Source organism: Procambarus clarkii, chromosome 89, assembly GCF_040958095.1.
Source record: "Procambarus clarkii isolate CNS0578487 chromosome 89, FALCON_Pclarkii_2.0, whole genome shotgun sequence".
Classification (NCBI taxonomy): domain Eukaryota; kingdom Metazoa; phylum Arthropoda; class Malacostraca; order Decapoda; family Cambaridae; genus Procambarus; species Procambarus clarkii.
The window spans coordinates 11,953,697-11,977,193 of NC_091238.1; the positions used below are offsets into that span (position 1 = coordinate 11,953,697).

Consider the following 23,497-nt stretch of genomic DNA (forward strand, 5'->3'; position numbering starts at 1 on the left):
GTTCGAATCCTCGTCACGGCCCTTGTGGATTTGTTCATTTGTTGATGAGTTAGAGGCTCTGTGGTGAGGTCTCGGGAGATAAGGTACAGCTTCCAGTTGGTCTCAAGTGTATACGAGGAGTATGACAGGTCTGGACGCTGTGGACGAACCAGCGTGAAGTTTATACATGTAGGCGCGGTGACCTCTTGACGGCGGGTTTTCAACGAGACAATGAAATCATTCTAGTAATATAAGTATCTACCAGCTCACCACAACGACTACAGCCTCCACAACCACTATCACCACTATAAAGTTGCTCTGCACAATAACAATTAAATGGTGTTAACAGGTGGCTGCTAGAGTTCAACTACATAAATGCTGAGAAATGACGGCACGTCCTCTGGGGGGGGGGGGGGGTAGTTGCTCCTGGAGCCCTACAGGGAAACACAACACAGGATGAACTAGTGAAGCACACACACATTAAATAATGTGAGCTGCTTATGTACAGTTGACCAATATAAAAGGAGTCAGTGGTTCAGGAAGCTGTGTCCTTCACTATGCAGCGTCAGCATGCTGGTATCCACGGGGTCTTGATACATCACGCTTAAATGTCCGCTTACGAAACCTGTACATCTTTCGTCGTTCAGGGAGGCTTTATTTGTATTTATTAAACCGTTTACGAGGTTGTCTATAACAACAACCTTGGGTTGTTAAGCTTGGAAGCTCGTAATATTGTTTAATAAATGCAAACACAGGCTTCATGATGGAGGAAAGCTAGAAGAGGCTCAACAAGTGAGTGTTGAACCGCTGATGATGCCCGGCACAGGTTTAACACCCACAAACCAACCAAAGCTGCAGGAAATTCCCAGATACAAGTTGGCCATCACACAATTATAATATATATTTTTTTACATTTGGACACAGAAGACGTCTTCTGGCTCTTGTGAGCAGGCTTCTTATAGCCTTTTTCTACTGGTTTTTCCTTGAACATAACTCATCACTCGATTTACAACCAGGTCCTCGGTTCGTGTTGAGAGAGCACGAATCGAGGACCTCGGGGTGGAAGAGTTAAACACAGGTTACCAGTGGAGCCTCAGTGTCCAAGGCTGGCACCCGGCCGGAACACTTGTAGAGCAATGAGTGACAAGGGAAGACTAATGGACCTTCGCTTGCCCTGACTGTGAGGCAGACATGTTCTCGACACACACAGTGGAACACTTACCGTCACTGATGGTCGCTGCTGCCACTTAAGGGTTGGACCACCGCACTCATCCACTGGTAAACAGTCACAAATGCGATAAATATCTATAAATGCCGCAACTCGACTAGTCACTTGTGAGTTAAAAGTGCATAGATAAGGAGTGTATACTCACCGGCAGACTGTACTCAACAATGTATTCATCATACTGTTCTGTGTATATGCACTAATATACTTTAATATGGTGAATACCAATACTTAATAACTGCATTTTCTCATTATCAATTATAATTAAAGAGTGGGTTTCCCAGCACAAGGATAATATAATTTATTAACTTGCGTCATTAGCAATCATAGTTATAATTAAATATTCCTGTGGCACAGTAGTCAGTTCTGTCTGCTCACAAACCGAAAGATCCCGGGTTCGATTTTCGGGGCAGGACTGAAGCGTTTGGGTACCGTTTCATTTCACCTGATGCCTCTGTTCACCTAGCAGTAACTAAGTACCCGGGGAGTTAGACAATGGTTTTGGGCTGCGTCCTGGGGACCGGGTCAGTTGTTGGCACTGGGACTCTTTAAGAGGACCCGATAAACCCCAACACGCCTCCTGTCCCTGGCTATGGGAAACCATACACATACATGGGAAACCATGCCCTATGGGGCATATCATGACCCCTGGAGTGAACCATGGACTGACCCCTGGGGCTGACCCCTGGGGCTGACCCCTGGGGCTGACCCCTGGGGCTGACCCCTGGGGCTGACCCCTGGGGCTGACCCCTGGGGCTGACCCCTGGGGCTGACCCCTGGGGCTGACCCCTGGGGCTGACCCCTAGGGGTGACCCCTGGGGCTGACCCCTGGGGCTGACCCCTGGGCTGACCCCTGGGGCTGACCCCTGGGGCTGACCCCTGGGGCTGACCCCTGGGGCTGACCCCTGGGGCTGACCCCTGGGGCTGACCCCTGGGCTGACCCCTGGGGCTGACCCCTGGGGCTGACCCCTGGGGCTGACCCCTGGGGCTGACCCCTGGGGCTGACCCCTGGGGCTGACCCCTGGGGCTGACCCCTGGGCTGACCCCTGGGGCTGACCCCTGGGGCTGACCCCTGGGGCTGACCCCTAGGGCTGACCCCTGGGGCTGACCCCTGGGGTGACCCCTGGGGCTGACCCCTGGGGCTGACCCCTGGGGCTGACCCCTGGGGCTGACCCCTGGGGCTGACCCCTGGGCTGAACCATGGTGCTAAGTGTGAGCAAGAAAGTGAGTGTGGTTATATTATTGTTTAATGCTAAAGAGTGGAGCGTGCAGAGGAGACAAGGAGCAAATGTCGCAGATTCCTGTACGCTTGCGAGTGTGTCCATCCACTTGGACTGGTCGGTAGGGCGACGGCCCCGCTTCTTGTAGGGCCGGCGTTCGCTCCCCCGATGGTCCAAGTGGCTGGGCACCGCTCCTTCATTCCGCCTTCTTATTCCAGTTCCTTGACCTCATATCTCTCCGCATCCCTCTGCACCTTGTTCTTGTATTCCAGCTTCTCATATCTCAGTTCCTTGTCTTCGTATCCCAGTTCCTTGTCCTCGTATCCTAGCTCCCTGGCCTCGTATCATAGCTCCCTGTCCTCATATCTTAGTTCCTTATCCACGTATCCTAGCTCCCTGGCCTCGTATCCCAGTTCCTTGTCCTCGTATCCTAGCTCCCTGTCCTCGTATCCTAGCTCCCTGTCCTCGTATCCTAGCTCCCTGTCCTCGTATCCTAGCTCCTTGTCCTCGTACGTATCCATTTCAAACATTGAATGTTTTAATTCATTTTGTTGATCCAAGGGCCAGGATTTAGCAAACACTTATACGTGACCACTTACGAAACCTGTGCATCATTCCTCAATTATGACAGTATATGTTGTAATTCCGAAACCGTTTGTGAGCTGCGTAGCGCTACGAGATTCTCTATAACAACAACTAACCCGGGTTGTGACGTTCCCAAACTCGTAAACTGTTTAATAATAAGTACAGACTAAGCCGTCACGATTCACTTGAGATGTAGAGGTTTCGTTAGTGAACACTCAGGTGATTGATGAATCCTATAGTCTCCTGGTGTCGCCCTTGTGAGGTGCGTGCGTGCACGTAATCAGGAAGTGGTTGCATGTCAATCAGGTTATGTATCATGAGAGGGAGACTGATGATAGGCGTGGTTAGCGGGAGCGCCGACATGTTTCTATTAAGCCGTGGCCGCTTCTGGCACTCCCATATTCAGGGAGCCATGAAGGGCCCAAAAGGGGCCCAGAAAGGACCCTTCCGGGCCCCTTTTTGGCCCTTCACCACCGAGTATTTTCTTTCCATCACACTATACTTATTGGCTCAACTCTACACATTATATTTCGAGCTTCTCACACATATGTAATAATAATAATATAACTAATAATAATAATAATAATAATAATAATATAATTAATAATAATAATAATATAATTAATAATAATAATAATATAATTAATAATAATAATAATATAATTAATAATAATAATAATATAATTAATAATAATAATAATAATAATAGTAATTATAATAATCTAACAAAACCATATTTTTCTTCATAATGTGTGTACTTCAAAACTGTAGTACAGTATAACTGTTTCCTGTGTAAGTCTTTATGTATAAACCTGTCTATCTATTTTATTAGACATGGTATTAATAGGCGGCAGTTGTGGCTGTAAGCGGTAGTCTAGTGTGCTCCACCTTCCATGGGATGGGTATGGGGTGCATCATAAAGGCATGAATTAGAATTTGACCGTGGTCGCTGTCAGCGTTAGCCTACAGTCCCGTTGTGGCTATCACCAATAGCCTAGCGTTGACGACGACGTTTCGGTCCGTCCTGGACTATTCTCAAGTCGATTGTGTTCTCTTGAAGCTGTAAGCGGTAGCCTAGTGTGTTCCATTGTAGCTGTAAGCGGTAGCCTAGTGTGTTCCATTGTAGCTGTAAGCGGTAGCCTAATGTGTTCCAGTGTAGCTGTAAGCGGTAGCCTAGTGTGTTCCATTGTAGCTGTAAGCGGTAGCCTAATGTGTTCCATTGTAGCTGTAAGCGGTAGCCGAGTGTGTTCCATTGTAGCTGTAAGCGGTAGCCTAATGTGTTCCATTGTAGCTGTAAGCGGTAACCTAGTGTGTTCCATTGTAGCTGTAAGCGGTAGCCTAATGTGTTCCATTGTAGCTGTAAGCGGTAGCCTAGTGTGTTCCATTGTAGCTGTAAGTGGTAGCCTAATGTGTTCCATTGTAGCTGTAAGCGGTAGCCTAATGTGTTCCATTGTAGCTGTAAGCGGTAGCCTAATGTGTTCCATTGTAGCTGTAACCGGTAGCCTAATGTGTTCCATTGTAGCTGTAAGCGGTAGCCTAATGTGTTCCAGTGTAGCTGTAAGCTGTAGCCTAATGTGTTCCATTGTAGCTGTAAGCGGTAGCCTAGTGTCTAGTGTATATTGTACTACTCTTATCAAAAGATCAACGCTCAAATCTGAAGGGAGAAAATATAAGCAATGATATATTCATGTGATTTATATAATTAGTCTGTTTAATTAGCAGTTATCGTTGATTACGACCCGCAAAATGGCGGACATATTATATATGGCCAATATACAAAGGAAAAGTTGACAGTGCAAAAAATATACATATAATTGAAAAAATATTATTTCGGAAGGTTAACATTAATAAAAAGGTTTGCGCCGGAGGGCGAACTTATCGTGCAGCGCCACTCATCCTGTGAGTGGACACACCGCCATAGTGACAGTATTGGGCAGCGCCACTCATCCTGTGAGTGGACATACCGCCATAGTGACAGTATTGGGCAGCGCCACTCATCCTGTGAGTGGACACACCGCCATAGTGACAGTATTGGGCAGCGCCACTCATCCTGTGAGTGAACTCACCGCCATAGTGACAGTATTGGCCAGCGCCACTCATCCTGTGAGTGAACTCACCGCCATAGTGACAGTATTGGGCAGCACCACTCATCCTGTGAGTGGACACACCGCCATAGTGACAGTATTGGGCAGCGCCACTCATCCTGTGAGTGGACACACCGCCATAGTGACAGTATTGGGCAGCGCCACTCATCCTGTGAGTGAACTCACCGCCATAGTGACAGTATTGGGCAGCACCACTCATCCTGTGAGTGGACACACCGCCATAGTGACAGTATTGGGCAGCGCCACTCATCCTGTGAGTGGACACACCGCCATAGTGACAGTATTGGGCAGCGCCACTCATCCTGTGAGTGGACACACCGCCATAGTGACAGTATTGTGCAGCGTCACTCATCCTGTGAGTGGACACACCGCCATAGTGACAGTATTGGGCAGCGCCACTCATCCTGTGAGTGGACACACCGCCATAGTGACAGTATTGGGCAGCGTCACTCATCCTGTGAGTGAACACACCGCCATAGTGACAGTATTGGGCAGCGTCACTCATCCTGTGAGTGGACACACCGCCATAGTGACAGTATTGGGCAGCGTCACTCATCCTGTGAGTGGACACACCGCCATAGTGACAGTATTGGGCAGTGTCACTCATCCTGTGAGCGGACACACCGCCATAGTGACAGTATTGGGCAGCGCCACTCATCCTGTGAGTGGACACACCGCCATAGTGACAGTATTGGGCAGCGTCACTCATCCTGTGAGTGGACACACCGCCATAGTGACAGTATTGGACAGCGCCACTCATCCTGTGAGTGGACACACCGCCATAGTGACAGTATTGGGCAGCGCCACTCATCCTGTGAGTGAACACACCGCCATAGTGACAGTATTGGGCAGCGTCACTCATCCTGTGAGTGGACACACCGGCATAGTGACAGTATTGGGCAGCGTCACTCATCCTGTGAGTGGACACACCGCCATAGTGACAGTATTGGGCAGCGCCACTCATCCTGTGAGGGAACACTCCGCCATATTGACAGTATTGGGCAGCGTCATTCATCCTGTGAGTGAACACTCCGCCATATTGACAGTAATGGGCAGCGTCATTCATCCTGTGAGTGAACACACCGCCATAGTGACAGTATTGGGCAGCGTCACTCATCCTGTGAGTGGACACACCGCCATAGTGACAGTATTGGGCAGCGCCACTCATCCTGACTGAACTCACCGCCGTAGTGACAGTATTGGGCAGCGTCATTCATCCTGTGAGTGAAAACACCGCCATAGTGACAGTATTGGGCAGCGTCAATTCCTGTGAGTGAACACACCGCCATAGTGACAGTATTGGGCAGCGTCAATCATCCTGTGAGTGAACACACCGCCATAGTGACAGTATTGGGCAGCGTCAATCATCCTGTGAGTGAACTCACCGCCATAGTGACAGTAATGGGCAGCGTCATTCATCCTGTGAGCGAACTCACCGCCATAGTGACAGTATTGGGCAGCGTCATTCATCCTGTGAGTGAACACACCGCCATAGTGACAGTATTGGGCAGCGTCACTCATTCTTTGAGTGAACACACCGCCATAGTGACAGTATTGGGCAGCGCCACTCATTCTTTGAGTGAACACACCGCCATAGTGACAGTATTGGGCAGCGCCACTCATCCTGTGAGTGAACACACCGCCATAGTGACAGTATTGGGCAGCGTCACTCATCCTGTGAGTGAACACCGCCATAGTGACAGTATTGTGCAGCGTCACTCATCCTGTGAGTGGACACACCGCCATAGTGACAGTATTGGGCAGCGCCACTCATCCTGTGTGTGAACACACCGTCATAGTGACAGTATTGGGCAGCGCCACTCATCCTGTGAGTGAACACACCGCCATAGTGACAGTATTGGGCAGCGCCACTCATCCTGTGAGTGAACACACCGCCATAGTGACAGTATTGGGCAGCGTCACTCATCCTGTGAGTGAACACACCGCCATAGTGACAGTATTGGGCAGCGCCACTCATCCTGTGAGTGAACACACCGCCATAGTGACAGTATTGGGCAGCGCCACTCATCCTGTGAGTGAACACACCGCCATAGTGACAGTATTGGGCAGCGTCACTCATCCTGTGAGTGAACACACCGCCATAGTGACAGTATTGGGCAGCGCCACTCATCCTGTGAGTGGACACACCGCCATAGTGACAGTAATGGGCAGCGTCACTCATTTATTAAGCAGTTATGAGTTCCGAAGCGCTACGAGGGAGTTGATAGCAATAACAACCTTAGATTGTGAATTTTCCTTGTCGTAAACTATTTAGTACATACATGATCTAGGAAAGATGTATAGGTTTCGTAAGTGGACGCGTAAATACTTCATGAATCCAGTCCCAAAAGCCTATGAACCCAGGCAGAGTAGCTGCTATGTCGAGCCCGGTGCTCATTAATCTAGGAAATTAATTTCCTAGATTAACCTAGATTTCCTTTATTAGATGACACCATTAATCTATTATGGTGTCATTAAATTGACCAAAGTACCGGAATTTTCACGTTGTTGTCAATAGCGTCACTATTGTACTGCATTAAAAACGACCTGGACCCTGATTCATAAAGCAGTTACGCAAGCACTTACGAACCTGTCCATCTTTTTTCAATCTTTGGCGGATTTGTTTACAATTATTAAACAGTTAATGAGCTCCGAAGCACCTGGAGGCTGTTTATAACAACAACAACAACAGTTGATTAGGAAGTTTTCATGCTTGTAAACTGTTGAATAAATGTAACCAATTGAGGAAATTGAGGAAAGATGAACATGTTCCTAAGTACTTGCGTAACTGCTTCGTGAATCTGGCCCCTGGTAGGGTCTAGAATGAAGCAAAAATGATTCTAGGGTGTCTGGAATGACTGTAAAATGAGTGCCTGGTCCATCTTCGGGGTATTGCAGTGGAGAGGGAAGGAGGGAGGGAGGGATGGAGGGAGAGGAGAGAAAGGGAAGAAGGGTAAAGACAGACACACATTACCTAGCCGTATATACAATCACCAGTTACTGGTAGCCATGACGGAGTGTATTAGAGAAGGGAAGGTGTGGGAGATGGCAACGCCGCCCACGGCCAAGACAGTTTACGGGCTCACCATAGCCCGTGCTACTTGCAACTTTTGTTCCGAGTAGCTAATATTAAACAACAACGGCCCACGACCCGTCACTCAGGCACACATAACTCCCCTAAACCCGTACACACACTAATAATAATAATAATAATGATGGAGAAGCTTGCTACAATACCCTACGTATAGTCTTCAAAGGAAGGTGAAGAAATCGGGTATTTGGTTTAATACTCGTGTAAGTATTATGAAACGGATTTTCAGATGAACCTCCGTCCTTGATGGAGCTGGTGTAAACTGTGTCACACAACATTGTCAACAATTCAATAGTAATAATAATAATAAAAATAATAATAATAATAATAATAATAATAATAATAATACAAATAATGAATGATTATGCTAATTATTTGGTAATAATATTATTTTTACTACTACTACTATTGCTACTACTACTACTACTCCTACTAATGATAATACTATTACAGTAATATAAACGATGATAATATCATTAACAAGAATAATAATATTAGCTATAGAATGTCTGTCTGTGTACATAGTAGGAAGCCAGACGCTTCTACCTTCCCTCACCTAACTTTCCACGATGACGCACATGGGGGGGGGGGAGGTGGGAGCGGGTATGTGGGAGTGTAGAAGACCAGTCGGGGTCGGCCCATGTGCCAGCTTTTAAGAAATATCGGCACCTATAGCACCTATAGCGCTCACTGCGATTTGCATGACGTCAGAAATCGGGCATTTGTTTTCTGTGGATATTTTTTTAAGAGTTTTTTTCAGTGCTTCGTAATATTACATTTTCTGAGAGAGAGAGAGGGAGAGAGAGAGAGAGAGAGAGAGGGAGAGAGAGAGAGAGAGAGAGAGAGAGTGAGAGAGAGAGAGAGAGAGAGAGAGAGAGAGAGAGAGAGAGAGAGAGTGAGAGAGAGAGAGAGAGAGAGAGAGAGAGAGAGAGAGAGAGAGAGAGAGAGAGAGAGAGAGTGAGAGAGAGAGAGAGAGAGAGAGAGAGAGAGAGAGAGAGAGAGAGAGAGAGAGAGAGAGAGAGGGAGAGAGAGAGAGAGAGGGAGAGAGAGAGAGTGAGAGAGAGAGAGAGAGAGAGAGAGAGAGAGAGAGAGAGAGAGAGAGAGAGAGAGAGAGAGAGAGAGGAAGTAGAAGGGTGGGGGAGATAAGAGAGGGAGAAGATTGAGAGGGGAGGGAAGTGGGAAGAGAGACCCGGGTATAGCCGGGTCCCTCATCGCGTTAATAATAATGAAACTACTACTTCTAATAATGTTAATGACAATGGCATTGATTGTTCCTGACCACTTAACTGGGCCTCATGTATACCTGAAGTATACCTGGAGTATATCTGAAGTGTGCCTGAGTGGGTTCTGGGGGTTGTTCTTACCCCCCCCCCCCCAAATCTGGCCAGGAGCCAGAATTGACTGTGATAATTTTGTCTAACGGATTGTTGCTTGGAGCGGCCTACGGACCAACATTATAACCCGGTTGGTCCAGCACTTCTTGCACCAACTTGTCTAATTCCTTCTCGAACACATTCACTTTTGTTCTGGCAATATTTTTTATGTTTCTAGGAGAATATTGAATAGTCGCGGACCTCTGATATTGATAGTGCTCCTTGGTTGTGTCTATGGCACCTCTGTTCTTCACCGGCTCTATCCTACATTTCCTGTCATGTCGTTCGTACTTGTATGTTGTTATTTTACTGTCGAAATTTGGGACCTGGCCCTCCAGTATCTTCCATGTATATATTATGTGATACTTCTTTCGGGTTCTTTCTAGAGAATACAGTTGAGAGCTTTCAGACGGTCCCCAATAATTTAAGTGCTTTATCGTATCTATGTGTGCCGAACATGTTCTCTGTATTCCCTTCTGTTTTAGAACCCTCTTGCTGTGAAAGAGGGAAGCGAGTACCGAGCAGTATACAAGTCGGGAAGGCATAGTAGGAGCATTCTGGTCGAATTCCTGGATTTGAACGTTCTCATAATCCACTTCACCATTTCCCTGGCTGAGGCTACATTGTGTTCTTATGCTTACTAAACGTTAGCGTGTCTGACTTCATTATTCCCAGATCCTTTACATGTGGCTTTCCTTCTATGAGGAGATCTGATTGTGTCTTATGTCCAGTATTTCGTTTAAGTTTTTACTTTTTACACTGCGTAAGTGTCTGGAATTGATCGCTGTCAAACATCATGTAATTTTCTGTTGCCCAATCGAAGACTTTATGGATATCGGCTTGTGGTTCTCGGCGTCTTCTACCGAAGAAATTTTTATGCTGATATTTGTATCGAGTGCAAAAAATGATACGAAAGTGCCTATATCTGATATGAGAATGATGACAATGAGTTGTGCAAGGCTTCTGCCCGCGGGTACACAGCTCCTCACTTTGCTTGCTCTTGACTTTGTCTGCATGACTATTACTCTTTGCTTTCTGTTTAACAGGGAAGTGAATATACATTGTCTTACTTTACCTGTTATTGCTACTGATGTCATTTTATGGACTATGACTCCATGGTCAGGAACATGATCATAAGAGTTCCGTCTGCGCTACTTGACGGAGCTTGACGCAACTTGACGCAACTTGACACTCGACGTCTTCAGCCGGCTTCAAATGATCCAATTTTGAAAGTCACTCTGCAGCAAAAATACGAACTAAAAAAAAAATTCTTAATTCCAATGAAATACCAATTGCCTCCAATACTCTTTTTTTCCAGAATTATTAGTTTTTGTGGTGGGAAGGGGGTAAGGAGGGAGAGGTCAACATACTAGGTTTTATCTTAGTTTGTGGGTCAAGATGAATCGTGTGTGAAAGAGACATATACTCACAAGCCGGCGTGCGCGGCCTAGGTAGTTAGACTTGTCATCCACTGCCCTTGTAACTTTTAAGACACACTGGAGACGACGAAACCAGTACTAAGTACACATGAGTCATTGTAAGAGCCGGCTCTTACTGAGCTCTACCCTGGCTCCTGCTTTTTGCCACCATTTTCTTCTCCCAGTTGACGTCTTAACCAGTGTGTGGTGGGACCAGTGTGTGTGGTGGGACCAGTGTGTGGTGGTGGGACCAGTGTGTAGTGGGACCAGTGTGTGTAGTGGGACCAGTGTGTGTGGTGGGACCAGTGTGTGTGGTGGGACCAGTGTGTGTGGTGGGACCAGTGTGTGTGGTGGGACCAGTGTGTGTGGTGGGACCAGTGTGTGTGGTGGGACCAGTGTGTGTGGTGGGACCAGTGTGTGTGGTGGGACCAGTGTGTGTGGTGGGACCAGTGTGTGTGGTGGGACCAGCTTGAGATCAACAGTGTTTCCTTTCCACGTCAACAATTACACATACACTTCTGCTGAGAAATATTGGGTCAAGTACCGTTTCCACGGGTACGGTACATGGGGCTGGTGGTGACGGGCGGTGGTGACGGTGGTCACGGGTGGTTGTGGTGGTGACGGGTGGTGACGGGTGGTGACGGGGGTCACCACCGCTGCCGGAGACACATCATCGGTGCACCCTAACCACATAAACCAGTGTGTAGTGTCGTGCTGGTCACACACTTGACCCACTGAGTGCTAAACCAAAAGTGATCAGTGTTAAACCATCACCTCCTCATCATCATCATCATCATCACCCATTACACCCAACCACGGCCACGATTCATCATGCAATTACGCAACCACTTACGAAACCTGTACATCTTTCCCTGATCCTAGAGACCTTGTTTACATGCATGCAAAGGTGCCCAGCATAGGAACAACATTTAGAAATCTGAACAAATCCACAAGGGCCGTGATGAGGGTTCGAACTTACGCCCCGGGATTCCGGACTTATAATTCAGACTTACAACCTGAATTATAACGTTTTCAGGACCTTCTGTACTACATATGTCAGACTAAATCTGCACTATGCAGCGCCTGCGTATAGGGTTTTTCTAGTTGAACAACACGGAGCTGGAATAGTGCCAGAGGTGGTGGTGATGGTGACTTTGGTGATGATAATGATGAGAGTGATGGTCGTGTATCAGCGACAGTGATGATACTAGTGGACTGGACAAGCAGATAGATAGTGATATACTGAGGCCGTGGTTGAGTCGGCGCTCTCCTGTTGACCGCACCTCCACCGCCGCCTCCTTCCTCTCGTCTCGCTGCCTGCGCCTCTTGTCCCATGTGTGGAGCCCCACTGCCTGCGCCTCTTGTCCCATGTGTGGAGCCCCGCTGCCTGCGCCTCTTGTCCCATGTGTGGAGCCCCACTGCCTGCGCCTCTTGTCCCATGTGTGGAGCCCCGCTGCCTGCGCCTCTTGTCCCATGTGTGGAGCCCCACTGCCTGCGCCTCTTGCCCCATGTGTGGCGCCCCGCTGCCTGCCTCCTCTTCCTCTCTGCCTCACCGACCTGTTCCTCTCACTAGTGTTCTTCTGCTCTTGTCAAGTATTCACGTGTTGCTCTTTATAACTGCCTCAAACTACATCCTAATTTTTTTGTTTGTTTTTTGTTTTTTAACTTTGCGCCTTATCGGGGTTTTCCATCCAAGTAAACTAAGTGTTACTCTAGCGCTGGATTTTAACTCTAGTTTTTCTCTGGGGGGCGGGTGGTGATGTCTGGGGAGGGATGTCTGGAGGGGTTTGGTGATGTCTGGGGGGGGGGGGGTAGATGGTTATCATGGGCAAAACCTGTTTTTTTTTTTTTTTTTGTTTTTTTTTTTTCAGACAAGTCGTCGAATGGCTCAAAGACAGACAGCTCTTGTTTTTCTCTCAAGTTTGTCATTGTGGATTGCACGTTTATATATATATATATATATATATATATATATATATATATATATATATATATATATATATATATATATATATATATATATATATATATATATACATACATACCGTGTACCAGTCTTGTCATCTGTAGGAATGCCAAACAAAATGCAATAGTTTATACCATGTATAATGATATGTACTATGTGTACTAATATATATGTATATACGTTTGTACCGCCTGAACTACATGGGTCGGGGGTCTGCCAGTGTTTGCTGCTGGGGTGCGCATTTTTGCATGTCTGAGTGTGTTCGGATGTTCGCGTCTTTATCCCTATTTTGTGCTTTGGGGTCGTTGGCCGTGCGTGATTTGTTTGTGTGTTTGTGTGTATGTGTGTCGTTTTATTCGTATCCTTGTGCGTGTGTGTTTTGTTTGTGGTGTTGGCCATAGTGTTGGAGTGTGACTATGGCTGTATACATGCTCGAGGGGTGATGGTATGCCTTGTGCGTGGGGTGGGGGCATGCGTGAGGTGGTGGCATGCGTGGGGTGGTGGCTTGTGTGGGGTGGTGGCATGCGTGAGGTAGGGGCATGCGTGAGGTGATGGCATGCGTGAGGTGATGGCATGCGTGAGGTGATGGCATGCGTGAGGTGGCGGCATGCGTGAGGTGATGGCATGCGTGAGGTGGCGGCATGCGTGAGGTGGCGGCATGCGTGGGGTGGTAGCATGCGTGGGGTGGCGGCATGCGTGGGGTGGCGGCATGCGTGAGGTGGCGGCATGCGTGAGGTGGTGGCATGCGTGAGGTGCCGGCATGCGTGAGGTGGTGGCATGCGTGAGGTGCCGGCATGCGTGAGGTGGTGGCATGCGTGAGATGGTGGCATTTGTGGGGTGGCGGCATGCGTGAGGTGGCGGCATGCGTGAGGTGGTGGCATTTGTGGGGTGGCGGCATGCGTGAGGTGGCGGCATGCGTGAGGTGGTGGCATGCGTGAGGTGCCGGCATGCGTGAGGTGGTGGCATGCGTGAGGTGGTGGCATTTGTGGGGTGGCGGCATGCGTGAGGTGGCGGCATGCGTGAGGTGGTGGCATGCGTGAGGTGCCGGCATGCGTGAGGTGGTGGCATGCGTGAGGTGATGGCATGCGTGAGGGTGGGAAGGGAAAGGGGGAGAGCAGCCCCCTGCGATCATCCTGTTTTCGTGAATATTATACATCGTGTTTAACAAGAATGTTTTATTCCGCTATGAATTTTTCCCGGAGCCCGCTCTACTTCAACTAATTGAGTCTTTGGATAAATCTAAGGCATTTTTTCCTGTCATTTTGAAATGCACTCTTGGTTGATTAATTCTCTGCGGGAGCTTCGCCTCTACTCGCTAGAAAAATGCTAATTATTTAAATCCATATTGGTAGCAGTTCAAGGTGTACTCATGGTGTGTGTGTACTCTTCTGTCTTATCATTTTGTGCCTGCAGTATCGAGTTTTAGCTCTTGGACTCCGCCTTTCCATTCGCTGGTCGTCTAATGAAATGATCAGATTTAGCATATATACTTTTGAAATTGTGCGTGAAGGTGGTTTCTACTATTTCCTCGTTTATTTCATTCCATTTTCCTATAACTCTTGCGCTAAAATCCATTTTCTCACATCTCTGGCTCTCTAGCTTCCACCCAGGCCCATCTTGTTCCATTGGTATTCAGTATAAACACTTTATTCCACTAAGTGTTGTACATATTTCTTTCATGTCTCGCTTATGTTTGAAACGTCTTGGGGTGTAGCTCTTGCACTCCCGCCTTAGTATCCCATCCTAAGTCATCCCGGGAAGTATAGTGTGGGGTTGGTCTCCCCCAGCTGGTGTACAGTGGCAGTGCACAATACAAAGTTGTTTTCACATAAACAAATCCACAAGGGCAGTGACGAGGATTCGAACCTGCGTCTGGGAGCATCCCAGACACTGCTTTAATCGACTGAGCTACGACAGGGTTATAAGGGTTGAAACCGAAGTTCTAATCCACTGCCCTTGTGGATTTGTTCATTTGATGCATCACGTTAGTGTGATCTCTGTGTGTGTTGTTTTTACATATCCATACATTAAAACATTGATTGTAACCATGATATATATGTACTTCCGCCTACAGTTTAGACCTATTGTCTTGTGTATGACCCTCTGTCCTGTGTGACAGTGAATACCAGCATTATCCTCACTTTAATAAGACTTAATCGAAATCCTCTGATTAGGCAAAATTGTAATTAATTTTGTCAATAAAGATGTTAATAATAATAATAATGGTGTACAGTGGTGAGGATTGTCCTCCTTAGTAGGGTTGCTGAAGGCTGCTCTCATGTCCGCCAGTGTTAAGTTTAAAGTGTCGTGCTGATATGTGACCGTTGGGTAACACTTGGTGGTATAACACCCTACACCTTTACTTCAGTCGTTTCAGGCAGGTAGTTCTCGTTCATTGTGTACCCTCATGTTGTTCCTCTCTTCCTTGTCACTATGTTCATTACCTTACACTTCTTAGTATTGAATTCCAGAAGCCATTAATCGGACCAACTCTGCAGATTGTGTAGGTCTTCGTAAAGTATTTTACATTCTACATCTGTCCTGACTCTTCCAATTTCTTTTGAATCATCTACAAACATTGTCATGTAGGAATGTATCGCGGTGGTTAAATCATCAACTTTTGACGCTCGTAGGAACGACCCTTAGAAGTGTGTGTGTGTGTGTCTTACAGAACCTTCCCCAGTAGTTACGTCATTGGCATTGATGAGGGAGAGTATAGTCTTAGTACCAATCCTTAGAGGCCTCCTTGTGCTGCCTACACCACTCGCACTTCTCAGCTCGCATAGTGACTTTTTGACTCCTGTCATCTAGGTACTCTTTTTTTTTACCCTTTTCAGTGTATGTACTTGAAGTTACTCCAGTCCTGTCCTCAAGGATGTGTGTGTGTGTGTGTGTGTGTGTGTGTGTGTGTGTGTGTGTGTGTGTGTGTGTGTGTGTGTGTAGCAACTTTTGCGTGTGGGAGGTGGGGGAGGGGGTTGGTTCAGTGCCCTCATCTCTTTGTTTTGAACGGCCACACAGTAAGAGTATTCTCTCGATATCCCAACTCGCCCTCCGGTCAGTCCATGTGTGTGTGTGTGTCAGACAAAGAGAGTTTGTGTGCATTAAAAGTACACATTGTGGAATTCTCTTGTATATATATATATATATATATATATATATATATATATATATATATATATATATATATATATATATATATATATATATATATATAAGTGCGCTTGAAAGGGGAGTGCGGTGGTGCAGGTGAGAACATGAGACAGGTGTGGGTATTATGTAGTTTTGTTGCCAGTGTGCATGAAGACCTGATTCAGGTGTGGTGCAGGTATGGTGTTGATGTTGCAGGTTTGGTGTTGCTGCAGTAGCAGGTGTGTGGCGTGATATAGCCACCAGATAAGAGGTGACAGCTTCAGTGACGTGCCGGTAAACAGCGAATATTTTAACCTTTCGCTGTTGCCTGGTTTTTACCCGCTCGCCCGGGGGGGATTTTGGGGTTTTTGTCCGCTTAGGGGAACACGTTACTATTTGTGACTTTTTTTTGTAAAGATTGCATAAGTAGGCAGTGTTGTGCTTGCACGTCCGCTCCCCCTGTTCATCCGCGAGTCATTATCAGTCAGCGTGTACCCCCAGGCTGCTTGCTAGGCTGTTGTGGGCAGCTCCGCCTGCTCTGTAAGGATCCTTGGGGTCCCACAGTCCCAACTGTTTGGAATTAGGAGCTCTAGGGTCCCCACGTGCCTTTGGTCTCGTGGCTCGTAGTATGTACTGCGACTTTAGTTATCGCAGGGGCGGTGCTTCCCTCAGCTGTGTTTACATTTGTTTGTGTGATGTTCAATTGGTAATGTTGAAGCATGCACGAAGGCTCACTACTGACCCCCCCCCCCCTGTTGCTTGCTTCACTTGTAACGGCAGCAGTAACAGCAGCAGCCTGTGAAGAACACCAACCCCTACCAAGGAGCAGTTTACTCATCAAGAGGTTGTAGAGTGGACGTAGACCAGTGTAATACACACACCTTCAGTCTTACAGCCTCTGCAACACTACTTTGAAAGTGAGACTTTTACGGGCCAGCTTCCCACCAAGACACAGTTGCCTGATGCTTCAGCTTCACCTTGTGTGTCTTATAATGTAAGACCTGTTTTACCTGACTGCCGCCGCCTTTACGGTAGTAGCGGGCACGGCCAAGTCGATGGAAGGACTTTCTTCACGATTTGCTCAAGTTCTGTTTGAATCCGTATTGGTGTCTTGGCCTTTACGGCTTCTGTACATAGGTGTTTCCAAGGGTTTACTACCTTACGTGAAAAGCTTCTGTTGTTGTGGTTGTATATAGAGCTTTAATGAGCTTGAGTGCCTGACAGAGATGAGCCTAAGTGCCTGACAGAGATGAGCCTGAGTGCCTCACAGAGATGAGCCTGAGTGCCTGATAGAGATGAGCCTGAGTGCCTGACAGAGATGAGCCTGAGTGCCTCACAGAGATGAGCCTGAGTGCCTGATAGAGATGAGCCTGAGTGCCTGATAGAGATGAGGCTGAGTGCCTCACAGAGATGAGCCTGAGTGCCTGACAGAGATGAGCCTGAGTGCCTGACAGGGATGAGCCTGAGTGCCTGACAGGGATGAGCCTGAGTACCTGACAGAGATGAGCCTGAGTGCCTGACAGGGATGAGCCTGAGTACCTGACAGGGATGAGCCTGAGTGCCTGATAGAGATGAGCCTGAGTGCCTGATAGAGATGAGCCTGAATACCTGACAGAGATGAGCCTGAGTACCTGACAGGGATGAGCCTGAGTGCCTGACAGAGATGAGCCTGAGTGCCTGACAGAGATGAGCCTGAGTGCCTGACAGAGATGAGCCTGAGTGCCTGACAGATGAGCCTGAGTGCCTGACAGAGATGAGCCTGAGTGCCTGACAGAGATGAGCCTGAGTGCCTGACAGAGATGAGCCTTGTCTTGTCTTGTTTGCGGACTTGGTAGTTCCGTGGCCCCTCAGCCTTTCCCGGTGTGTTCTGGGAAGATTTTCGTAGCTGTGTGTTGCCCGTTGTTGTTGTTATTTAAGATTCAGCTACTGGGAACAAAAAGTTCCAAGTAGCACCGGCTATGGTGAGCCCGTAGTGGACTTACCTGCCACAGGAGCGGGGCTGTGACTTGTGGTGTTGCCCGTTTCTCTGCGCGGTGATATCTGTGTAGGCGAGGTGTTGATGGTGGCTTGGTGTGGTTCAGGCGCCGGTCACCAGGGGCCAGATTCACGAAAGCACTTACGCAAGCACTTACGAACGTGTTCATCTTTCCTCAATCTTTGGCGGCTTTGTTTCCAATTATTAAACAGTTAATGAGCTCCGAAGCACCAGGAGGCTGTTTATAACAATAACAACAGTTGAATGGGAAGTTTTCATGCTTGTAAACTGTTTAATAAATGTAACCAAAGCCGTCAAAGATTGAGGAAAGATGTACACGTTCGTAAGTGCTTGCGTAACTGCTTTCGTGAATCTGGCCCCCTGGCCTGCCTCTCCCTCCACTCTTGGAGGACTTGAAGATCTTGCCATGAAGTCATTGATCAAGGCTGCATTGATGTTAGTCGTGTTCTACCTTGCTCTGTGGTTGATCCGCTGATATATTAGTGAAGGCTTGTGAGCTGTAGCGTGGCCAGAGGCGCACTTCTATGTGACTGTTGTGTCAGCACCTCAGTAAGACACCTGCTGAATGACACCTGGGGCCAGGTAAGACGGGTGGTGAATGACACCTGTGTCAGAAGCGTAACATGTGCTAAATGACACTTGCGGTGAATGACATATGTCAGATAACATTTGGTCCAAATCGTTGTTGGCGGCTGAAAGGCTAACCCCCAAACTAAGTAGGCTACAAAGTGCGCTTACAATTGCTATCAAGGGTGTTGGTAGTAAGTGCTACGTCACCAACCAGCACCATCTGCGCCAAGTGTTTCATGTGGGAGGTGGTGCAAGTCTCCCACGAGTGTGAGCACCGTCGCTGGCACCTGTGTGACCACGGGCTCCAGCCCTCAAGGTGCACAGTCACCCAGATAGACTGGTGCCAGTGGAGACACCCGCAGTCATGGAGAGAGAGAGAGAGACACACACACACACACACACACACACACACACACACACACACACACACACACACACACACACACACACACACACACACACACACACACACACACAGGGGCCTCGTAGCCTGGTGGATAGCGCGCAGGACTCGTAATTCTGTGGCGCGGGTTCGATTCCCGCACGAGGCAGAAACAAATGGGCAAAGTTTCTTTCACCCTAAGTGCCCCTGTTACCTAGCAGTAAATAGGTACCTGGGAGTTAGTCAGCTGTCACGGGCTGCTTCCTGGGGTGTGTGTGTGTGGTGTGGGGAAAAAAAAAATAGTTAGTAAACAGTTGATTGAGAGTTGAGAGGCGGGCCGAAAGAGCAACACACACACACACACACACACACACACACACACACACACACACACACACACACACACACACACACACACACACACACACACACACACCTACACACACACACACACACACACACACGCACACACACACACACACACACACACACACACACACACACACACACACACACACACACACACACACACACACACACACACACACACACACACACACACACACACACACACACACACACACCTACAGCCGATCACGGGGCGTGGGAACTCTCCGCTCACCTCACGCCTTCACTTCACCAACACACCGCAACTGCTTGATCGCTCCACATCCGACACTTACGCCAGCCACTCCGCTACACTTACCTTACGTCTCAGTGTGTTGGTTCGGGGTCTTGGAGTGGGCAAGACCCCGAACCAACTTAGAAGCAAGAAGGAAAAAACAGCAATGTACTCATTGATTCGTGTTCTGAGTATGTAAAATTGTCTTTACCCATTGATTTGTGTTCTGTCACTCACCCAAAAAATTTCTGTCATATCACCTCACCCAAAAAGAATATAAGCACGAAACAGAGTATGTAAAATTGTCTTTGAAAATATAAGAAGTCTCTTGCGAAACGCTTCTAGGCGCCAGACCATAAATAAAATAAAAAAATGAACTTTGGAGAGTTAATTCTTCAATTACCCTCGACAGTGAAGAAAAACGTAATAATTATCTAGAAGATTCGCGTTAGAATCATTAATCTTACCCTTTCCCCTCATATTCAACAACATACATATTATATATATATATATATATATATATATATATATATATATATATATATATATATATATATATATATATATATATATATAAACTGAAAACTCACATCCCAGAAGTGACTCGAACCCATACTGCTAGAAGCAATGCAGAAGGCGTGCAGGTGTCCCCAGCGTGCAGGTGTCCCTGGCGTGCAGGTGTCCCCAGCGTGCAGGTGTTCTCAGCGTGCAGGTGTCCCCAGCGTGCAGGTGTTCTCAGCGTGCAGGTGTCCCCGGCGTGCGGGTGTGTCCGGCGTGCAGGTGTCCCCAGCGTGCAGGTGTCCCCAGCGTACAGGTGTCCCCGGCGTGCGGGTGTCCCCAGCGTGCAGGTGTCCCCAGCGTGCAGGTGTCCCCAGCGTGCGGGTGTCCCCAGCGTGCGGGTGTCCCCGGCGTGCAGGTGTCCCCGGCGTGCAGGTGTCCCCAGCGTGCGGGTGTCCCCAGCGTGTGGGTGTCCCCGGCGTGCAGGTGTCCCCGGCGTGCAGGTGTCCCCGGCGTGCAGGTGTCCCCAGCGTGCGGGTGTCCCCAGCGTGCAGGTGTCCCCAGCGTGTGGGTGTCCCCAGCGTGCAGGTGTCCCCAGCGTGCGGGTGTCCCCAGCGTATAGGTGTCCCCGGCGTGCGGGTGTCCCCAGCGTGCAGGTGTCCCCGGCGTGCAGGTGTCCCCAGCGTGCGGGTGTCCCCAGCGTGCGGGTGTCCCCAGCGTGCAGGTGTCCCCGGCGTGCAGGTGTCCCCAGCGTGCAGGTGTCCCCAGCGTGTAGGTGTCCCCAGCGTGCAGGTGTCCCCAGCGTTCAGGTGTCCCCAGCGTGCAGGTGTCCCCAGCGTGCGGGTGTCCCCAGCGTGCGGGTGTCCCCAGCGTGTAGGTGTCCCCGGCGTGCAGGTGTCCCCAGCGTGCAGGTGTCCCCAGCGTGTAGGTGTCCCCAGCGTGCGGGTGTCCCCAGCGTGCAGGTGTCCCCGGCGTGCAGGTGTCCCCGGCGTGCAGGTGTCCCCAGCGTGCAGGTGTCCCCAGCGTGCAGGTGCCCCCGGCGTGCAGGTGTCCCCAGCGTGCAGGTGTCCCCGGCGTGCAGGTGTCCCCAGCGTGCAGGTGCCCCCGGCGTGCAGGTGTCCCCAGCGTGCAGGTGTCCCCGGCGTGCAGGTGCCCCCGGCGTGCAGGTGTCCCCGGCGTGCAGGTGTCCCCAGCGTGCAGGTGTCCCCGGCGTGCAGGTGCCCCCGGCGTGCAGGTGTCCCCAGCGTGCAGGTGTCCCCAGCGTGCAGGTGCCCCCGGCGTGCAGGTGTCCCCAGCGTGCAGGTGTCCCCGGCGTGCAGGTGTCCCCAGCGTGCAGGTGTCCCCGGCGTGCAGGTGCCCCCGGCGTGCAGGTGTCCCCAGCGTGCAGGTGTCCCCGGCGTGCAGGTGTCCCCGGCGTGCAGGTGTCCCCAGCGTGCAGGTGTCCCCAGCGTGCAGGTGCCCCCGGCGTGCAGGTGTCCCCGGCGTGCAGGTGCCCCCGGCGTGCAGGTGTCCCCAGCGTGCAGGTGTCCCCAGCGTGCAGGTGTCCCCAGCGTGCAGGTGTCCCCAGCGTGCAGGTGTCCCCGGCGTGCAGGTGTCCCCAGCGTGCAGGTGTCCCCCGGGGCCGCCATAACCCACCAAACGATCTCTTCTCTTGCCCATTTTTACAAGGTTTTTCCCGAGGCCAAAATTTTTACCACGGAAATCTTTTTACACTGACATTCTCCTGAGGCATTTTTAAGCCCCAAAAACATTTTTTAGTATGGCCTTTTCTCCGTCTGTGTTAGACTATAAAACATTTCAGGACATTTTTGGGGTGGTGGGCGGGGGGGTATAGGGTGGTGGGGGGGGTATAGGGTGGTGGGGGGGGGGTATAAAGTGGTGGGGGGTATAGGGTGGGGGGGGGTATACGGAGGGGGGGGGTATAGGGTGGGGGGGGGTATATTTCAACACTGCCTAACCTTTTTTGCGGCGGTGATTAGTCATAAAATTGTTGGTGCGTTATCAAGGTTGCTTCTCTGTATATTTATGTGTGGATGAAAATCTTGGAGGAGAGGAGGAATAGAGGAGACATGATAACGACGTAGAAGATTATAAGGGGAATTGACAAAGTAAACGACGAAGCATTGTTTATAGTTAAGAATATCAGAACGAGGGGAAACTTCATGGGAAGCTGAAACAGTAGAGTTGAGGACGCCCAACTCTTCAACTTGACTGTTTATACACTAATTTTCTTCTCGAAGTATGTTTTTAGGCTTTTTTACGATAAATTGTTTACTGTGTGTGTATTTTTGTTGCATTCTACTATTTATATATTTTTACCTAAGTTTAATTGTCTTAGTCCTTTTAGTGGCTATTGATTTATATAAAAAATTTAACATTTTATTGATGATTTTGAGTTAATTTTGCTGAGTAATTATGGTCTTTTGTTTAGCATTGATGATGCACTATATTCTCCTGAAATCTTTTGTTGAGTATATTTGTATATCTTTCCTCTGGTACTACTGTTCTTCTCAAGACTGAAATTTCATCTTCATTTAATCTCTTGTCCGCTTATCTCAAGATAAGTAAAGTAGAGGAATAGTAGCAGCAGGTTAATTATTGCTCAGCCCTTGTGTTTAGGGCCGGCCTGCTCTCTTGGTGAAAGTGGTGGGTGTTGTGAGGGAGGTTACCTTACCTTGAGGTGCTTCCGGGGCTTAGCGTCCCCGCGGCCCGGTCGTCGACCAGGCCTCCTGGTTGCTGGACTGTTGGACTGTTCTGTTCTGCTGTTGGACGCGGCTGCTCGCAGCCTGACGTATGAGTCACAACCTGGTTGATCAGGGAAGCCACGGTGTTTGGATGAATGCGAGTTAATGAATGTTGCAGGTGTTTGTACTCACCTAGTTATACTCACCTAGTTGTCCTTGCGGGGGTTGACCTTTGGCTCTTTGGTCCCGCCTCTCAACCGCCAGTCAACTGGTGTACAGGTTCCTGAGCCTACTGGGCTCTATCATATCTACATTTGAAACTGTGTATAGAGTCAGCCTCCATCACATCACTGCCTAATGCATTCCATCCGTTAACTACTCTGACACTGAAAAAAGTTCTTTCTAACGTCTCTGTGGCTCATGTGGGTACTCAGCTTCCACCTGTGTCCCCCTTGTTCGCGTACCACCAGTGTTGAATAGTTTATCCTTGTCTACCCTGTCAATTCCCCTGAGGATTTTGTAGGTAGTGATCATGTCTCCCCTCAGTCTTCTGTCTTCCAGTGTCGTAAGGTGCATTTTCCGTGTGTGTGTGTGTGTGTGTGCACATATAAATCTCTCACCTTTCACCACCTCCTTGACGCGGTGGAGGGGGGA

At 48.9% G+C, this 23,497-nt stretch overlaps 1 protein-coding gene across 3 annotated transcripts in view; it reads left to right on the forward strand.

Annotated features, from left to right (window-relative positions):
• LOC123749683 (NGFI-A-binding protein homolog) overlaps positions 1 to 23,497 on the forward strand; it is a 359,667-nt gene that overhangs the window by 116,310 nt on the left and 219,860 nt on the right. The gene's annotated exons all lie outside the window — the stretch shown is intronic.